General features: G+C 45.8%; 1 long non-coding RNA gene across 1 annotated transcript; it reads left to right on the forward strand.

Annotated features, from left to right (window-relative positions):
- The first annotated feature begins 11,033 nt into the window (after positions 1-11,033).
- LOC124043025 lies at positions 11,034-18,542 on the forward strand. The gene is made up of 4 exons (XR_006840242.1): positions 11,034-11,495; positions 11,599-11,699; positions 11,969-12,177; positions 18,424-18,542. It is a non-coding gene; the product is annotated as an uncharacterized LOC124043025 (long non-coding RNA).
- The last annotated feature ends 2,140 nt before the right edge of the window (positions 18,543-20,682 follow it).

Below are 20,682 nucleotides of genomic sequence, written 5' to 3' on the forward strand. Positions count from 1 at the left end.
AAACCAAAAAGCTTTAACTAATGTATTTTTTTCACGTAAGCAAATTCTTAATTACCTGACTTAATAATTAGTCCTCCATCCACTGCCTCATATCACTCATTCAGCCAGTCTTCCATTGGTTTATTTTCAGGAAGTGGATCCAGCACGGGTAGACAGGTTATCATCACAGTAAGTGGAGAAGACTACGGAGCTGCATCTCTCCTTTCCTCCCTCCCTCTCTCTTCTCTTTTCTTTTCTCCTCTGTCTGGGGAAACTTGTCCTCTAGCAGAAGAGACCTAATTTACTGGCACAACTAAACTAAGTGTAATGGAGAAAAGGAAATGATCTCTATGGGTTGTAGTGCTCTCAGAGGAGGCTTTAAACAGCACTCACAGGCAGTGTGACTGTGACCTAGCAAGGATCTCTTTAATTGATGTCCTGGCATTTAAACCAAAGACTGTGGGATTATGATCCATTCAAATTTATCTTTGTCAAGTCCACTTTGCACCACTTCTTTTTCAGGGTGTAAAGTATGATGACTCCCTCTCTGTCTCTCTCTCTCTCTCTCTCTCTCTCTCTCTCTCTCTCTCTCTCTCTCTCTCTCTCTCTCTCTCTCTCTCTCTGTGCATGCTGGGTGTTTTTGGAGTTTGAGTGTTTGGTGTGGAAAGCTCTATCCTAACTAACTTTCTTGATTCTTTTCTTTACATGTTATTTTCTATGGTGGAGGGTTAATGCAATATTTGTTTTTAGCGGTATCCAAAGTTTTTTTTTCAAAGTTAGGGTGGAAGAGGATAGAGTAACTTTCCTGGGGGTTGGAAGGTGTAGTGTGCGCAATGGCTTCTCAGCCTAGCGCGGAGGAGACGCTGTCGATACAGCATGGATTCAGGTGTGTTCCTGAGAACGGAGTTAAGGTGGAGGAGGTTCTGCTCGTGGTCGGTGAACAGGTAGGAGCTGAGTTTATAAATTCTGCTTCTAGAATGAACAAAGCTGTGGTTGTGTTCATGAAAAGGGCTAATTTGGTCGGTAGGCTAATTGCTGGCGGAATATTTGTAAGGGATGTGTTGGTGTCAATTTCACCTCTCTCTACCCCTTCAACAAGAGTTGTAGTGGCAAATTTGCCTCCGTTTATTACGGATGATCAAATTAGGAAAGAGCTGAGTCGTTTTGGTAAGTTTGCTAGCGGTTTCCGTGTACTGTCAGCAGGTTTTCAGGCAGATGCCGTTAAGCACGTTGTTTCATTCAGGAGGCAAGTGTTTATGTTTCTGAACAATAATGAGCAACAGCTAAATGTGCATTTTAAAGTGAGGCATGGGGAGGGGCTCTATGCAGGTTTTGCCAGCACAGATAGTCTACGGTGTTTTGAATGTGGGGATTTGGGGCACAAGAGCTTTGCGTGCCCACATAAAGGCCATAGACAAGGTGAGGGTACTAGCGCAAGGGGGGGAAATCGAGGTCAAAATGCAGGGGGTAAGGAGATGCAGACAGCAGAGGCTGGGCCTAGTCAGTCTAGAGATGGTGGTGTAGATGAGGCTGGGTCTAGTCAGGCTAGAGATGGTGAAGAAGCAGAGGCTGGGTCTAGTCAGGCTAGAGGAGGAAAGTGAGTCTGAGGAAGAGGATGAGGAGTTTTTTTTTTCAGACTCCTCTTCAATTGGACCGGAGCTGACAGCCAGTCAACCAGAGGGGTCCAAGTACACGTTGAGAGAACTGACAAGGTTCCTGAATGAGACTAAGGGGAAAAAGTTAATCTTGAGGCTTTTTTCCTGATCCTAGAAAGTTTGTAAGATCAGTACAACATGCTATGAGAAATGAGGGGCATGGTGTCCTCTCACCCAGGAAACGGTTTAGGTTGAGGAAGTGGGTCACAACAGTGCGTAAAGGTTTACCTTCAGACACTGTTTAAATGTTTAATTTCTTACTGACACTGGGGCTTTTTGAGCTTTGCTATTGGTCTATTTCTCTGCTGGCTTTTCTCCCACTTCTTATGGAGACATTTCGCTCGCTCAATATAAATGGCGCCAGAGATGCGGGAAAGAGGAGTCTGTTGGGTGAATATGTAAAACAAAAAAACGTACAGGTGTTGTTTCTGCAGGAGACGCATAGTGATGTGGTGAATGAAGTTGATTGGGGGCTCTGGTGGAAAGGGGCAAGTGTGTTGAGCCATGGGACAAATCTTAGTGCAGGGGTGGCAGTCCTTTTTGCACCGGGTCTGGCTGTAAAAATGTGCTCCTCAAAGGAGGTGTGTAGGGGTAGGTTGCTTGTTGTTAAAGCAGAAATTAACAACATGTGTTTTGTCTTTATAAATGTGTATGCGCCTAACACAGGGAGAGAAAGAGGGGTTCTATTTGGGAGTCTTAGACAGGAACTCTCACAAGTAGCGCCTGAGGAGACGCTGGTGATCGGAGGTGACTGGAACTGTACAATGGATTTTACAAAAGACAGAAATGGGGAAGAGCCTCATTCAGTGTCAGTGGGAGTGTTAAGGGACATCTTTAATCAGTTTGACCTAGTGGATGTTTGGAGAACTAAACATCCAAACACAAGACAGTATACGTGGGTGAAGGTTTTTGGGGCTAGGGTGAGTGCAGCCCGACTTGATCGTTTTTACATGTCCAGGAATCAGAGCAATAGGCTGCTGGGTGCTACCATTCTCCCAGTGGGGTTTTCGGATCACCACATAACCATGGCTCGGCTGTCTATTTCACCAGGGCCCCGGCAGGCATCTTATTGGAAGTTCAATGTAAAGCTCTTACAAGATGCCACTTTTTGCTCAGGTTTCCAGACTTTTTGGGAAAGATGGGGGCAGCGAAGAGAGGAGTATGAGTCTCTGAGTCAATGGTGGGATGTGGGGAAAGTGCAAATTCGGCTTTTCTGTCAACAGTACACAGCTCTCTCATCCTCAGAGGCTAGGAGAGTATTGGGGGAACTAGAGCGGTGTATTAGTGAGATGGAGGTAGAGATGGTGGGGCAAGGCAATGTCGGGACCTGGGCAGTTTTTTCCAGGTTAAAGCAAAGGGAGCACTTGTAAGAGCTGGGTTCTCCATGCTCAAGGAGATGGATGCTCCCAGCTCCTTCTTCTTTGGTTTGGAAAGACAGAGCAGTGAAGCCAAGGGTATGCATTGTCTACGGCTGTCTGATGGGCGGGTGACCTCTGTGGTGGGGGAGATGCGGGAGCGGACTGTGGAGTTTTATACTGAGTTGTATAGAGCAGAAATGTGTGATCCTATGTATGCTCAGGTCTTGTTCGCAGGACACCCTAAGCTCTCTCGGGCACAGAGGGATGAAATCGACATTCCTCTGTTGTCACATGAACTGGCAGAGGCAGTAACCCAGATGTGCCCCGGTCGTGCACCCGGGGTCGATGGACTTCCAGTGGAATTTTACAAAAAATTCTGGGGAACAATTGGACAGGATTTCTTTTGCGTGTTGCGAGAATGCGTCGGGGTAGGAGAGTTGCCGATGAGCTGCCGTCGGGCGGCTCTGACTCTCCTGCCCAAAAAAGGGGACTTGTGTGAACTTAAGAACTGGAGGCCTGTGGCATTACTCTGTGCGGACTACAAGATTTTTGCCAAGGTCCTCTCTAACAGACTGAAGTCCCATCTGGACTCTATAATACACAAGGACCAGACATATTGTGTACCGGAACGCTCAATCACGGACAACTTGTTCTTGATTAGGGACATGTTGGACTTGTCGAGAGGTTCTAATGTGAACTTTGGACTGGTCTCTTTAGATCAAGAGAAGGCTTTTGATAGAGTGGATCATGAGTAGCTGTTTAATGTGATGTCTGTGTTTGGGTTTGGGAAGAGTTTTGTGACCTGTGTGAAGCTGTTGTATGCTGGGGCGTCATGTATGGTTAAGGTGGGAGGGGGGCTCAGTAGTCCAGTCTGGGTGAGACGGGGCATTAGACAAGGATGCCCTCTATCTGGGCAGCTGTACACACTAGCCATTGAGCCTTTTTTAGGACTGCTACGCAGGAGACTGCGGGGAGTGTGCTGGACAGGCATGGATGTGGTGACAGGAATAGCAGTCTCAGCATATGCAGATGATGTTTCTGTGATGGTCAGGGATGGGCAAGATATGCAGGAACTAGAGACCAGTCTGAAGGTGTACGAGGGAGCTTCATCAGCTAAGGTAAACTGGGGAAAGAGCAAAGCTCTGTTATGTGGGGCATGGGGGGATAGGGCTCCTCCTCTGCTTCCAGGGGGTTTGCAGTGGGGTTGTGAAGGGCTTAAAGTGTTGGGGATGTACCTGGGCTCGGAGAGGTGGGTCAGCAAAACCTGGGAGGGGCTGTCACAGGTAGTGGTGTCAAGACTGGCCAGGTGGAGGTGGCTCCTGTCCCAAGTGTCATATAGAGGGAGGGTGCTGATAATCAACAACCTGGTGGCATCTTCCTTGTGGCATAAACTGGCTGTCCTCAACCCCCCCGCTGGTCTGCTTGCAGACCTGCAACGCAAGCTGGTGGACTTCTTTTGGTCGGGACATCACTGGCTGAAGGCAGCAGTTTTGTACATGACCGTCCACGAAGGAGGACAGGGCCTGGTGGAACTGGAGAGCAGGATGGCTGCTTTCCGACTAAAGGCGGTGCAGAGACTGCTGTACCACACTGATGTTGGCTGGAGGGAACCAGCATGCGCTGCTGAGGAGAGCTGGCGGATTAGGGTTGGACCGGCAGCTGTTCCTCATGAAGCTGGAGAGGCTGAGTACAGCAGGTCTCTCAGAGTTTTACTCTGCGGTGCTGAGGGCCTGGCAGCTGCTAAGGCCCACACGAGAAGGGGGTGTGGAGCCTGGGCAGTGGGTGTGGGAGGAGCCCATCTTCCACAACCCAGCCATCCCTTTGAGATTGGTTCAGTCGGCCACCCTGCAGAGGCAACTGATGGCAGGGGGTTTACAAAGGCTGGGTGACCTGAGACTGCTGGGAGAGGAGGGGTGGAAAACCCCAGAGGTCTTGGCGCAACAAACAGGAATAACGTCTCTTAGGCTGCTGGAGAGATTCCTGGAGGAGGTCCAGGAGGCACTGTCTGAGCCGGTAAGGGGGGTGTTTGAGAGGCCAAAGGGAGAGGGGCCACCAATGTTCCCGCCACTGCAGGTGACGGCAGAGACTGGAGACTGGCAAGGGGGTCTGGAGGACTTGTTAGATTTTAACACTCCGAGCCTGGGGGAGTTTGAGGGGGTTGGAGGTAAAGCCTTCTACAACCTCTGCGTTAAGGTTAGGAGCATTAGAAGCCTAACAGGAGTGAAGACACATCAGTGGCAGGGGGTATGTGGGGCGGAGAGTATGGTGGGTTTTAGATGGAGGGGGCTCTACAAACCCCCAGTACCAAAGAGGTCAGGGGACCTCCAGTGGAGGGTTCTTCATGGAGCCCTGGCCACTAACAGCTGGTTGGCACGGGTTGATCCGGGAATTGGGCAGGGGTGTCCTTTCTGTCAAATGAAAGAAACTGTGATTCATGTGTTTTCTGTGTGCACCAGGTTAATGCCATTAATGTCTCTGTTGGAATGTCTGTGTGACAGGTTGGGGGTGGTTTTTACTGTTGGGATGTTTATAATGGGATACAGGTATTCGAGTAAGGAGAAAGAAAAATGTGTTTGGTTGAATTTTCTGTTTGCTCAGGCAAAGTTAGCTATTTGGCTAAATCAAATCAAATCAAATTTATTTATATAGCCCTTTGTACATCAGCTGATATCTCAAAGTGCTGTACAGAAACCCAGCCTAAAACCCCAAACAGCAAACAATGCAGGTGTAAAAGCACGGTGGCTAGGAAAAACTCCCTAGAAAGGCCAAAACCTAGGAAGAAACCTAGAGAGGAACCGGGCTATGTGGGGTGGCCAGTCCTCTTCTGGCTGTGCCGGGTAGAGATTATAACAGAACATGACCAAGATGTTCAAATGTTCATAAATGACCAGCATGGTCAAATAGTAATAAGGCAGAACAGTTGAAACTGGAGCAGCAGCACAGTCAGGTGGACTGGGGACAGCAAGGAGCCATCATGTCAGGTAGTCCTGGGGCACGGTCCTAGGGCTCAGGTCCTCCGAGAGAGAGAAAGAAAGAGAGAATTAGAGAGAGCATATGTGGGGTGGCCAGTCCTCTTCTGGCTGTGCCGGGTGGAGATTATAACAGAACGTGGCCAAGATGTTCAAATGTTCATAAATGACCAGCATGGTTGAATAATAGTAAGGCAGAACAGTTGAAACTGGAGCAGGAGCATGGCCAGGTGGACTGGGGACAGCAAGGAGTCCTCATGTCAGGTAGGCCTGGGACATGGTCCTAGGGCCCAGGCCAGTTGAAACTGGAGCAGCAGCATGGCCAGGTGGACTGGGGACAGCAAGGAGTCATCATGTCAGGTAGTCCTGGGGCATGGTCCTAGGGCTCAGGTCCTCCGAGAGAGAGAGAGAAAGAAAGAGAGAAGGAGAGAATTAGAGAACGCACACTTAGATTCACACAGGACACCTGAATAGGACAGGAGAAGTACTCCAGATAAACAAACTGACCCCAGCCCCCGACACATAAACTACTGCAGCATAAATACTGGAGGCTGAGACAGGAGGGGTCAGGAGACACTGTGGCCCCATCCGAGGACACCCCGGACAGGGCCAAACAGGAAGGATATAACCCAACCCACTTTGCCAAAGCACAGCCCCCACACCACTAGAGGGAAATCTTCAACCACCAACTTACCATCCTGAGACAAGGCCGAGTATAGCCCACAAAGATCTCCGACACGGTACAACCCAAGGGGGGGGAACCCAGACAGGCCGACCACAACAGTGAATCAACCCACCCAGGTGACGCACCCCCCAGGGACGGCACGAGAGAGCCCCAGCAAGCCAGTGACTCAGCCCCGTAACAGGGTTAGAGGCAAAGAATCCCAGTGAAAAGAGGGGAACAGGCCAGGCAGAGACAGCAAGGGCGGTTCGTTGCTCCAGAGCCTTTCCGTTCACCTTCCCACTCCTGGGCCAGACTACACTCAATCATATGACCCACTGAAGAGATGAGGCTTCAGTAAAGACTTAAAGGTTGAGACCGAGTTTGCGTCTCTGACATGGGTAGGCAGACCGTTCCATAAAAATGGAGCTCTATAGGAGAAAGCCCTGCCTCCAGCTGTTTGCTTAGAAATTCTAGGGACAATTAGGAGGCCTGCGTCTTGTGACCGTAGCGTACGTGTAGGTATGTACGGCAGGACCAAATCAGAGAGGTAGGTAGGAGCAAGCCCATGTAATGCTTTGTAGGTTAGCAGTAAAACCTTGAAATCAGCCCTTGCTTTGACAGGAAGCCAGTGTAGAGAGGCTAGCACTGGAGTAATATGATCAAATTTTTTGGTTCTAGTCAGGATTCTAGCAGCCGTATTTAGCACTAACTGAAGTTTATTTAGTGCTTTATCCGGGTAGCCGGAAAATAGAGCATTGCAGTAGTCTAACCTAGAAGTGACAAAAGCATGGATTAATTTTTCTGCATCATTTTTGGACAGAAAGTTTCTGATTTTTGCAATGTTACGTAGATGGAAAAAAGCTGTCCTCGAAATGGTCTTGATATGTTCTTCAAAAGAGAGATCAGGGTCCAGAGTAACGCCGAGGTCCTTCACAGTTTTATTTGAGACGACTGTACAACCATTAAGATTAATTGTCAGATTCAACAGAAGATCTCTTTGTTACTTGGGACCTAGAACAAGCATCTCTGTTTTGTCCGAGTTTAATAGTAGAAAGTTTGTAGAAAGTATACTCTCTACACTCGCCAGTTTTAGCTTTAGCCAGCACCATCTTCAGATTAGCCTTAACGTCGGTAGCCCTGCCCCCGGGTAAACAGTGTATGATCGCTGGATGATTCGCTTTAAGTCTAATACTGCGGGTAATGGAGTCGCCAATGACTAGAGTTTTCAATTTGTCAGAGCTAATGGTGGGAAGCTTCGGCGTCTCAGACCCCGTAACGGGAGGAGTAGAGACCAGAGAAGACTCGGCCTCTGACACCGACCCGCTGCTTAATGGGGAAAACCGGTTGAAAGTTTCTGTCTGCTGAATGAGCAACACCGGTTGAGCGTTCCTACAGCATTTCCTTCCAGAAACCGTGAGAAAGTTGTCCGGCTGCGGGGACTGTGCCAGGGGATTTATACTACTATCTGTACTTACTGGTGGCACAGACGCTGTTTCATCCTTTCCTACACTGAAATTACCCTTGCCTAACGATTGCGTCTGAAGCTGGGCTTGCAGTACAGCTATCCTCGCCGTAAGGTGAGCACAGCGGCTGCAATAAGAAGGCATCATGTTAATGTTACTACTTAGCTTTGGCTGTTGGAGGTCCTGACGAATGTGTCCAGATAAAGCGTCCGGAGTGAAAAAGTCGAGGAAAGAAAAGTCGAGGAAAAAATTAATATATGAACGGTAATTAAAAAGTGAAACCCGTAAAGTTGTCAGGTAGCAAAATAGGTTGGCAACAAAACGCACAGCAATTCGAAAATAAGCCTGCAAGTTGTGACCGGAAATGACGTCGATTGGCTAACAAGGAGGAACAGGGTCAAAGGTGGGGGGATAACAGACCCTTTACTACTGTTTAATGGGATGGTCTCTGCGTGCCTTAGGGTTGAGTTTGAGTTCTATAAAATGATCAAATGTGTGGAGATGTTTGAGGAGATATGGTGTGTTGGGGGGGCTGTCTGTATTGCTGGGGAAGATGTTTTGGATATACGGTTGTAGGAGAGGGTTTTCGTGTATGGTGATTTGTATCATGTGGTATATGGAAAGGTGAGTATGGTACATGTATGCAGTACAGGATATATTTTTATTTTTTTATTTTAGGAGTGGGGGGTGAGTTTTAAATGAATTGAGAATGTTTCAATAAAGAAAGACCAAAAGTCAAGTCTCTCTCTCTCTCTCTCTCTCTCTCTCTCTCTCTCTCTCTCTCTCTCTCTCTCTCTCTCTCTACCCCAATAATGACCTTGTCCTCAAACCTCCAACAACACAAAACACGACCCTCCTTTACCTATATAATCTATGAATATAAATACAGTGTAAGCCATGTAGCGTTTTTAGGAATATCATATCAACCGTTCAGATGAAATCATATCAATGCCTTGTTGTCAGCAAGCCGGTGCAGTAAAACAGGGCTGTATGTATTGAAAACACAAAGCATTAAACACATAAAAAGCAATACAATTTAAACCCTCATCATACAAAACGTATTGCACAGCCTGAAGATAATAGCTCTAATCATGTGTGACACAAAGCCAGTCGGGTCTAGTACTGACTATCTGACTGACAGGACCGTGACCTTGATGACCCCCCCCCGGCGGTAACCTTGTGTCTCTCAGCCTTTTGATCCTAGCTGGCCAGCTTGTTTGTTTACTAACAGATTTAATGGAGGATGCAGATTAAAGTGTCTCTCATTAGTTTCTCATTGAGCACTAATAAGACACAAGGGACACTGTGTTTATTATGGGCCATGCATCTTCCACAATGCGCGCCAGGCTCAGCCAATGAAAAGACGGGGATGAGCGTTGCGTTGGAACTGGTGAAACAACGAAACAGGAATGTCTGGAACCTCTATTAAACCTCTAGCGTCGAGCAAATCCCGTATCTATTTATTAAACCTGACTGTTACGATGCTAAGGAGAGGTGTTTTTATTGTGGTGAGCATTAATAATGCTGACAACAAAATATGAATCCCAGCGGGATGGCAGGTAGCTTGGTGGAGAACAGCGTTGGGCCAGTAACCAAAAGGTTGCTAATTCCTGAGCAAGGCACTTAACCCTAATTGCTCCTTCCTGTAAATCGCTCTGGTTAAGAGTGTCTGATAAAAAGACAAACATGTATGGGTTTATAAAGATGAGTTTAAATTTTGTAGTTTCAGATTCGTGGTTGCAAGTCTGATTCCCAAATGTGTAATTTGATTTTGCAAGCTTGTATCAGCATGTGTGAAAGATTTAACAACAGTCGCAAAATTTGAACTTGAAATTTGAACACATTCAATAAAATTTTCAGCTATAATTTATTTTTTAGAATTATTAAAAGTTCATTTACGAATGTGAATATTCTGCTGTGAATCAAAAATAAAACTTGCATAATGTTTTATCTGCGCTCTATCAGAGTTCTGTTACTGTCACGCAACGTAATCTTGTAAAACATTTTGTAAATTTGTAGATTAAGATGTGCAAGGGAAAATGATTTTCGCCCTGGGGGCAGGACCTTGTACTGGTGACCAATCAGTTCCATCTGCCCAAACCACAACCAACTAACTATTGGCTGGATTGTTCCATCAATCAAATATCAAGAAGTAGCTCCCAACATGTGCAAGAGAGGATGAGGTAAATTAAATTACTACTCGAAAGTAACTGTCTCTTTTATCGATGTTCATAGATGTTTGTTGTTGTTGTGATAAAGCGTGACAGTAATGAGAGTCATTTGCTGATCATGTGAAATATAATGGTGTGTTTCAGACAAACACCACACCAGCCATTGCATTGACAGCCGCTATTGCGTTAGCCATCTGGCCTCTGACATGCATCCTAGCTTTACTATCACCGGCTAACTTTGTCAGGCAGCTTTAAATTTGAGAGGAAAACAAATGTATTTGCTAGTTAGTTAACCATCTGATTGATGGAGTTGATTTATAAATGCCAGTAGCTAGCTAGATAGCTAATTGAAACTGCTGGGCTAGGTTTCTAGACTAGGTAGGTTTCTAGACTAGGTAGGTTTCTAGACTGGCTAGGTTTCTAGACTGGCTAGGTTTCTAGACTGGCTAGGTTTCTAGACTGACTAGGATTCTAGACTGGCTAGGTTTCTAGACTAGGTCGGTTTTTCTAGACTGGCTAGGTTTCTAGACTGACTAGGTTTCTAGACTGGCTATGTTGCTAGACTGGCTAGGTTTCTAGACTGACTGAAACACTCTGCTCCCTGTTAATTGATTGAAAACGTTGGCAAGAAAAATGCCCCTCAATTTCACTGCAAATAGACATTTAGCCTATTGTGCACATGTACATGAGTGTTTTAATTAGTCCAGTTAGCAAAGTTACTGACTAACTAGGCGTATTGTTATTCATGTTTTGATGTTATTGCGTTTCAGGTGGTGAGGGAGTAAGATCATTACAAAGCAGCCTGCTGCCGGACCAACACAGGACCCTAGAGATAATACAGTCAATGTGTATAAACTGGATATTGTATTTGAATTGCCCATTTATATCAATGACACGAACAACAACAACAAATGGTTGGATTGTTTAGCAACGGGGCAGTACATGATAACACGGCTTTGGTAGTGAAACCTACATGATGTAATTATTGTCATCTCCCTATCAGGCCACTGCATGCTGTGAAAAGGGCCTGGATGGGAACACACATCTTGTTACTGACTTTTAAACACTTGTCAAACTACATTCCACTGCTTGTTTACTGATTCATTGGTGACTGAAGAAGTTGGCAAGAAACGTGCCCCTCTCAATTTCACTGCCAATACTGTAGATGACCTAGCTAAACGTAAACTGCTGACATCTTGATCAAGCAACTATTTACCACATGATGGCCCATTAAAGGTACTTGGGAGGGGAGGGGGGGGGGGTCTCAGCAGCTTGAAACAGCACAGGAATTTGAGCAGTGTGGTTCATGTCTTCCCCCTCTCTGCTCTCTCTTCATCAGGTTGAAGCACATCCCCCAACATCCAGACTGATCTAAAGAACTTGGGAACCTCCCAGCAGCCACCAAGAAAATCATCTTGGTACTTGGAGTTTATTCACAAGGTCAGATAGAAATGTGTTTCTTCTCTATCGTGCAGAATTGTAACTAATCTTGTAACTTGGGAAGCTGTTTTCAATAACACAAAAGTAGGTGGTTTCTGTCCCAGGGGACAGAACTGTGTGTAAGTGTTTTGTCGTTGTTCAATTTAGACCACAATTAGTTGAATGAGATGTTAGTGAAGTGCTGGAACAAAGACCTCTACACTCCTGTGTAAAGAACCTACGTCTCTCATGACTTCAATTGACTAAATACAGTTACAATTGTATTGCAGGTTTGTCAGATGATTTCCAGGAGCCTGGTGGAGATGGATACAACCGTAATCCAAGACAGGACATTTCCCAGCATCCAGGTTGAGGCCTGCTACCAGCAGAAACATGGAATACTCCCTTGTCACTAAGCCAGGGCGGCAGGGTAGCCTAGTGGTTAGAGCATTGGACTAGTAACTGGAAGGTTGCAAGTTCGAACCCCTGAGCTGACAAGGTACGGGATGTTAGTAAGGCATACATATTGTTTTATATGCTGTGTCCCCTCCAAGTCTCCGACCACTGCCTTGTATCCTTTTCCCTCTCGCTCTCATCCAACACCTCCCACACTGCCCCTACTCGGATGGTATCGCGCCGTCCCAACCTTCGCTCTCTCTCCCCCGCTACTCTCTCCTCTTCCATCCTATCATCTCTTCCCTCCGCTCAAACCTTCTCCCACCTATCTCCTGATTCTGCCTCCTCAACCCTCCTCTCCTCCCTCTCTGCATCCCTTGACTCTCTATGTCCCCTATCCTCCAGGCCGGCTCGGTCCTCCCCTCCCGCTCCGTGGCTCGATGACTCATTGCGAGCTCACAGAACAGGGCTCCGGGCAGCCGAGCGGAAATGGAGGAAAACTCGCCTCCCTGCGGACCTGGCATCCTTTCACTCCCTCCTCTCTACATTTTCCTCCTCTGTCTCTGCTGCTAAAGCCACTTTCTACCACGCTAAATTCCAAGCATCTGCCTCTAACCCTAGGAAGCTCTTTGCCACCTTCTCCTCCCTCCTGAATCCTCCGCCCCCTCCCCCCTCCTCCCTCTCTGCAGATGACTTCGTCAACCATTTTGAAAAGAAGGTCGACGACATCCGATCCTCGTTTGCTAAGTCAAACGACACCGCTGGTTCTGCTCACACTGCCCTACCCTGTGCTCTGACCTCTTTCTCCCCTCTCTCTCCAGATGAAATCTCGCGTCTTGTGACGGCCGGCCGCCCAACAACCTGCCCGCTTGACCCTATCCCCTCCTCTCTTCTCCAGACCATTTCCGGAGACCTTCTCCCTTACCTCACCTCGCTCATCAACTCATCCCTGACCGTTGGCTACGTCCCTTCCGTCTTCAAGAGAGCGAGAGTTGCACCCCTTCTGAAAAAACCTACACTCGATCCCTCCGATGTCAACAATTACAGACCAGTATCCCTTCTTTCTTTTCTCTCCAAAACTCTTGAACGTGCCGTCCTTGGCCAGCTCTCCCGCTATCTCTCTCTGAATGACCTTCTGGATCCAAATCAGTCAGGTTTCAAGACTAGTCATTCAACTGAGACTGCTCTCCTCTGTATCACGGAGGCGCTCCGCACTGCTAAAGCTAACTCTCTCTCCTCTGCTCACATCCTTCTAGATCTATCGGCTGCCTTCGATACTGTGAACCATCAGATCCTCCTCTCCACCCTCTCCGAGTTGGGCATCTCCGGCGCGGCCCACGCTTGGATTGCGTCCTACCTGACAGGTCGCTCCTACCAGGTGGCGTGGCGAGAATCTGTCTCCTCACCACGCGCTCTCACCACTGGTGTCCCCCAGGGCTCTGTTCTTGGCCCTCTCCTATTCTCGCTATACACCAAGTCACTTGGCTCTGTCATAACCTCACATGGTCTCTCTTATCATTGCTATGCAGACGACACACAATTAATCTTCTCCTTTCCCCCTTCTGATGACCAGGTGGCGAATCGCATCTCTGCATGTCTGGCAGACATATCAGTGTGGATGACGGATCACCACCTCAAGCTGAACCTCGGCAAGACGGAGCTGCTCTTCCTCCCGGGGAAGGACTGCCCGTTCCATGATCTCGCCATCACGGTCGACAACTCCATTGTGTCCTCCTCCCAGAGCGCCAAGAACCTTGGCGTGATCCTGGACAACACCCTGTCGTTCTCAACTAACATCAAGGCGGTGGCCCGTTCCTGTAGGTTCATGCTCTACAACATCCGCAGAGTACGACCCTGCCTCACACAGGAAGCGGCGCAGGTCCTAATCCAGGCACTTGTCATCTCCCGTCTGGATTACTGCAACTCGCTGTTGGCTGGGCTCCCTGCCTGTGCCATTAAACCCCTTCAACTCATCCAGAACGCCGCAGCCCGTCTGGTGTTCAACCTTCCCAAGTTCTCTCACGTCACCCCGCTCCTCCGTTCTCTCCACTGGCTTCCAGTTGAAGCTCGCATCCGCTACAAGACCATGGTGCTTGCCTACGGAGCTGTGAGGGGAACGGCACCTCAGTACCTCCAGGCTCTGATCAGGCCCTACACCCAAACAAGGGCACTGCGTTCATCCACCTCTGGCCTGCTCGCCTCCCTACCACTGAGGAAGTACAGCTCCCGCTCAGCCCAGTCAAAACTGTTCGCTGCCCTGGCCCCCCAATGGTGGAACAAACTCCCTCACGACGCCAGGACAGCGGAGTCAATCACCACCTTCCGGAGACACCTGAAACCCCACCTCTTTAAGGAATACCTAGGATAGGTTAAGTAATCCCTCTCACCCCACCCCCCCTAAGTTTTAGATGCACTATTGTTAAGTGACTGTCCCACTGGATGTCATAAGGTGAATGCACCAATTTGTAAGTCGCTCTGGATAAGAGCGTCTGCTAAATGACTTAAATGTAAATGTAAATGTAATGTATAGCTAATACTCTGTATGCCGAGCAGAATGGAGATATATATACCATAAGCCTGTAGTAACTCCTTGCCAGAGACTGATCAGAGGGTTTTGCTGGAGGTCAGGGGTCAGAGAGAGTGAGAGCGAAGATACATACATGGAGATACAACTTGAACCCAATAATAAGCCTACCTTCAAACCAAAATGCATGAAACACATGTTCAACACAGCTGTTTGGTGGGGAAACACACTGTTCAACACTCCCCCCCCCCCCCCCCCACACTCCTTGCGAAAATCATTGAGTTGCTGCGACTTTTACTCATCCATTTGACTGATTGGAAGGCACCCTTATAGTCCTCAATAAAAATGTAACTCTCTTGCCATCTCTCTTTCAGAAGCATTCAGTACCTCTACCTATCTCTCCCTCAGGAGCATTCAGTACCTCTACCTATCTCTCCCTCAGGAGCATTCAGTACCTCTACCTATCTCTCTTTCAGGAGCATTCAGTACCTCTACCTATCTCTCTTTCAGAGGCATTCAGTACCTCTACCTATCTCTCTTTCAGGAGCATTCAGTACCTCTACCTATCTCTCCCTCAGGAGCATTCAGTACCTCTACCTATCTCTCTTTCAGGATCATTCAGTACCTCTACCTATCTCTCTTTCAGGATCATTCAGTAACTACCTATCTCTCATTCAGGAGCATTCAGTACCTCTACCTATCTCTCTTTCAGGAGCATTCAGTACCTCTACCTATCTCTCCCTCAGGAGCATTCAGTACCTCTACCTATCTCTCTTTCAGGATCATTAAGTACCTCTACCTATCTCTCCCTCAGGAGCATTCAGTACCTCTACCTATCTCTCCCTCAGGAGCATTCAGTACCTCTACCTATCTCTCCCTCAGGAGCATTCAGTACCTCTACCTATCTCTCTTTCAGGTCCACTGGTGGTAACTTCACGTGCTGTTTAAACCTCCTTCACTATGTCTGTCTGTCTGTGTGATGATATATAGGATATTATTCAGGTCCACTGGTGGTAACTTCACGCGCTGTTTAAACCTCCTTCACTATGTCTGTCTGTGTGATGATATATAGGATATTATTCAGGTCCACTGGTGGTAACTTCACGTGCTGTTTAAACCTCCTTCACTATGTCTGTCTGTCTGTGTGATATATAGGATATTATTCAGGTCCACTGGTGGTAACTTCACGTGCTGTTTAAACCTCCTTCACTATGTCTGTCTGTGTGATGATATATAGGATATTATTCAGGTCCACTGGTGGTAACTTCACGCGCTGTTTAAACCTCCTTCACTATGTCTGTCTGTGTGATGATATATAGGATATTATTCAGGTCCACTGGTGGTAACTTCACGCGCTGTTTAAACCTCCTTCACTATGTCTGTCTGTCTGTGTGATGATATATAGGATATTATTCAGGGCCACTGGTGGTAACTTCACGCGCTGTTTAAACCTCCTTCACTATGTCTGTCTGTCTGTGTGATGATATATAGGATATTATTCAGGTCCACTGGTGGTAACTTCACGCGCTGTTTAAACCTCCTTCACTATGTCTGTCTGTCTGTGTGATGATATATAGGATATTATTCAGGTCCACTGGTGGTAACTTCACGCGCTGTTTAAACCTCCTTCACTATGTCTGTCTGTCTGTGTGATGATATATAGGATATTATTCAGGTCCACTGGTGGTAACTTCACGCGCTGTTTAAACCTCCTTCACTATGTCTGTCTGTGTGATGATATATAGGATATTATTCAGGGCCACTGGTGGTAACTTCACTATGTCTGTCTGCTGTTTAAACCTCCTTCACTATGTCTGTCTGTCTGTGTGATGATATATAGGATATTATTCAGGTCCACTGGTGGTAACTTCACGCGCTGTTTAAACCTCCTTCACTATGTCTGTCTGTCTGTGTGATGATATATAGGATATTATTCAGGTCCACTGGTGGTAACTTCACGCGCTGTTTAAACCTCCTTCACTATGTCTGTCTGTGTGATGATATATAGGATATTATTCAGGTCCACTGGTGGTAACTTCACGCGCTGTTTAAACCTCCTTCACTATGTCTGTCTGTGTGATGATATATAGGATATTATTCAGGGCCACTGGTGGTAACTTCACGCGCTGTTTAAACCTCCTTCACTATGTCTGTCTGTCTGTGTGATGATATATAGGATATTATTCAGGTCCACTGGTGGTAACTTCACGCGCTGTTTAAACCTCCTTCACTATGTCTGTCTGTCTGTGTGATGATATATAGGATATTATTCAGGGCCACTGGTGGTAACTTCACGCGCTGTTTAAACCTCCTTCACTATGTCTGTCTGTCTGTGTGATGATATATAGGATATTATTCAGGTCCACTGGTGGTAACTTCACGCGCTGTTTAAACCTCCTTCACTATGTCTGTCTGTCTGTGTGATGATATATAGGATATTATTCAGGGCCACTGGTGGTAACCTCACGCGCTGTTTAAACCTCCTTCACTATGTCTGTCTGTCTGTGTGATGATATATAGGATATTATTCAGGTCCACTGGTGGTAACTTCACGCGCTGTTTAAACCTCCTTCACTATGTCTGTCTGTGTGATGATATATAGGATATTATTCAGGTCCACTGGTGGTAACTTCACGCGCTGTTTAAACCTCCTTCACTATGTCTGTCTGTCTGTGTGTGGTTAAACCTGTTTAAACCCTTCACTATGTCTGTCTGTCTGTGTGATATATGATATATAGGATATTATTCAGGGCCACTGGTGGTAACTTCACGCGCTGTTTAAACCTCCTTCACTATGTCTGTCTGTGTGATGATATATAGGATATTATTCAGGTCCACTGGTGGTAACTTCACGCGCTGTTTAAACCTCCTTCACTATGTCTGTCTGTGTGATGATATATAGGATATTATTCAGGGCCACTGGTGGTAACTTCACGCGCTGTTTAAACCTCCTTCACTATGTCTGTCTGTCTGTGTGATGATATATAGGATATTATTCAGGTCCACTGGTGGTAACTTCACGCGCTGTTTAAACCTCCTTCACTATGTCTGTCTGTCTGTGTGATGATATATAGGATATTATTCAGGGCCACTGGTGGTAACTTCACGCGCTGTTTAAACCTCCTTCACTATGTCTGTCTGTGTGATGATATATAGGATATTATTCAGGGCCACTGGTGGTAACTTCACGCGCTGTTTAAACCTCCTTCACTATGTCTGTCTGTCTGTGTGATGATATATAGGATATTATTCAGGTCCACTGGTGGTAACTTCACGCGCTGTTTAAACCTCCTTCACAATGTAAAATTATTCAGGTCCACTGGTGGTAACTTCACGCGCTGTTTAAACCTCCTTCACTATGTCTGTCTGTCTGTGTGATGATATATAGGATATTATTCAGGGCCACTGGTGGTAACTTCACGCGCTGTTTAAACCTCCTTCACTATGTCTGTCTGTCTGTGTGATGATATATAGGATATTATTCAGGTCCACTGGTGGTAACTTCACGCGCTGTTTAAACCTCCTTCACTATGTCTGTCTGTCTGTGTGATGATATATAGGATATTATTCAGGGCCACTGGTGGTAACTTCACGCGCTGTTTAAACCTCCTTCACTATGTCTGTCTGTCTGTGTGATGATATATAGGATATTATTCAGGGCCACTGGTCGTTTTGGATGTACTGCACTCACTCCAAAAGTCACAAAAAAAATCCACTAAAAGTCTCTGTGTGATGATATATAGGATATTATTCAGGTCCACTGGTGGTAACTCTCAGACTTTTATTAAAAACTGGTGGTAAACGTGTCCATCCCTCTTTTCCCAGGTTGAGTCTGCTGGGCCATGGGAACTCTAGAGCAGGGCATCAAACAAACCTACCACCACGGTGTCAGCTATCAGACTGTTTCCTGAGGAAGGAGGCAAATAGCAATGCTTTAAGTTATCACATTTGGGTGATGACCACCAAATGCAATAAAGTTTTGTATAAATGGCTCTGGTGGTTCATTTTATATATTTTTTTATAGGTTACAAAACAATAACTGTTTCTTAGCCTGTTTTCATTTTTACTAACTACTATGATCATTATTATTATTATTATTTAAATCAAATCAAATCAATGTTTATTTGTCACGTGCACCGAATACAATACACCTTACAGTGACATGTTTACCTCCTTACAGGCTCTAACCAATAGTGCAAAAAAGGTATTAGGTGAACAATAGGTAAGTAAATAAATAAAACAACAGTAAAAAGACAGTGAAAAATAACAGTAGAGAGGCTATATACATGTCTGTCTGTCTGTGTAGAGAGGCTATATACAGTAGAGAGGCTATATACAGTAGAGAGGCTATATACAGTAGAGAGGCTACATACAGTAGAGGCTATATACAGATATTATTCAGAGAGGCTATATACAGTAGAGGCTATATACAGTAGAGGGGCTATATACAGTAGAGAGGCTATATACAGTAGAGAGGCTATATACAGTAGAGAGGTTATATACAGTAGAGAGGTTATATACAGTAGAGAGGCTATATACAGTAGAGAGGCTATTTACAGTAGAGGCTATATACAGTAGAGAGGCTATATACGGTAGAGAGGCTATATACGGTAGAGAGGCTATATACAGTAGAGAGGCTATATACAGTAGAGAGGCTTTATACAGTAGAGAGGCTATAACAGTAGCGAGGCTATATACAGTAGAGAGGCTATATACAATAGAGAGGCTTTATACGGTAGAGAGGCTATATACAATAGAGAGGCTATATACAGTAGAGAGGCTATATACGGTAGAGAGGCTATATACAGTAGAGAGGCTATATACAATAGAGAGGCTATATACAGTAGAGAGGCTATATACAGTAGAGAGGCTATAACAGTAGTGAGGCTATAACAGTAGTGAGGCTATATACAGTAGAGGCTATATACGGTAGAGAGGCTATATACAGTAGAGAGGCTATATACAGTAGAGAGGCTATAACAGTAGTGAGGCTATATACAGTAGAGGCTATATACAATAGAGAGGCTTTATACGGTAGAGAGGCTATATACAATAGAGAGGCTATATACAGTAGAGAGGCTATATACAGTAGAGAGGCTATATACAGTAGAGAGGCTATATACAGTAGAGAGGCTATATACAATAGAGAGGCTATATACAGTAGAGAGGCTATATACAGTAGAGAGGCTATATACAGTAGAGAGGCTATATACAATAGAGAGGCTATATACAGTAGAGAGGCTATATACAGTAGAGAGGCTATATACAGTAGAGAGGCTATAACAGTAGTGAGGCTATATACAGTAGAGGCTATATACAATAGAGAGGCTTTATAGTAGAGAGGCTATATACAATAGAGAGGCTATATACAGTAGAGAGGCTATATACAGTAGAGAGGCTATATACAGTAGAGAGGCTTTATACAGTAGAGAGGCTATAACAGTAGTGAGGCTATATACAGTAGAGAGGCTATATACAGTAGAGAGGCTATATACAGTAGAGAGGCTATATACAGTAGAGAGGCTTTATACAGTAGAGAGGCTATAACAGTAGCGAGGCTATATACAGTAGAGGCTATATACAATAGAGAGGCTTTATACAGTAGAGAGACTATATACAGTAGAGAGGCTATATACAGTAGCGAGGCTATATACAGTAGAGAGGCTATATACAGTAGAGAGGCTATATACAGTAGTGAGGCTATATACAGTAGAGAGGCTATATACAGTAGAGAGGCTATATACAGTAGAGAGGCTATATACAGTAGTGAGGCTATATAGAGTAGAGAGGCTATATACAGTAGAGGGGCTATATACAGTAGAGAGGCTATAACAGTAGCGAGGCTATAACAGTAGAGGCTCTATACAATAGAGAGGCTATATACAGTAGAGAGGCTATATACAGTAGAGAGGCTATATACAGTAGAGAGGCTATATACAGTAGTGAGGCTGTAACAGTAGTGAGGCTACATACAGACACCAGTTAGTCAGGTTTATTGAGGTAGTATGTACATGTAGATATGGTAGATACTATGTAGATATGGTAGATACTATGCAGATATGATGAACAGAGAGTAGCAGTAAT

Source organism: Oncorhynchus gorbuscha, linkage group LG09 (assembly GCF_021184085.1).
Source record: "Oncorhynchus gorbuscha isolate QuinsamMale2020 ecotype Even-year linkage group LG09, OgorEven_v1.0, whole genome shotgun sequence".
Classification (NCBI taxonomy): Eukaryota; Metazoa; Chordata; class Actinopteri; order Salmoniformes; family Salmonidae; genus Oncorhynchus; species Oncorhynchus gorbuscha.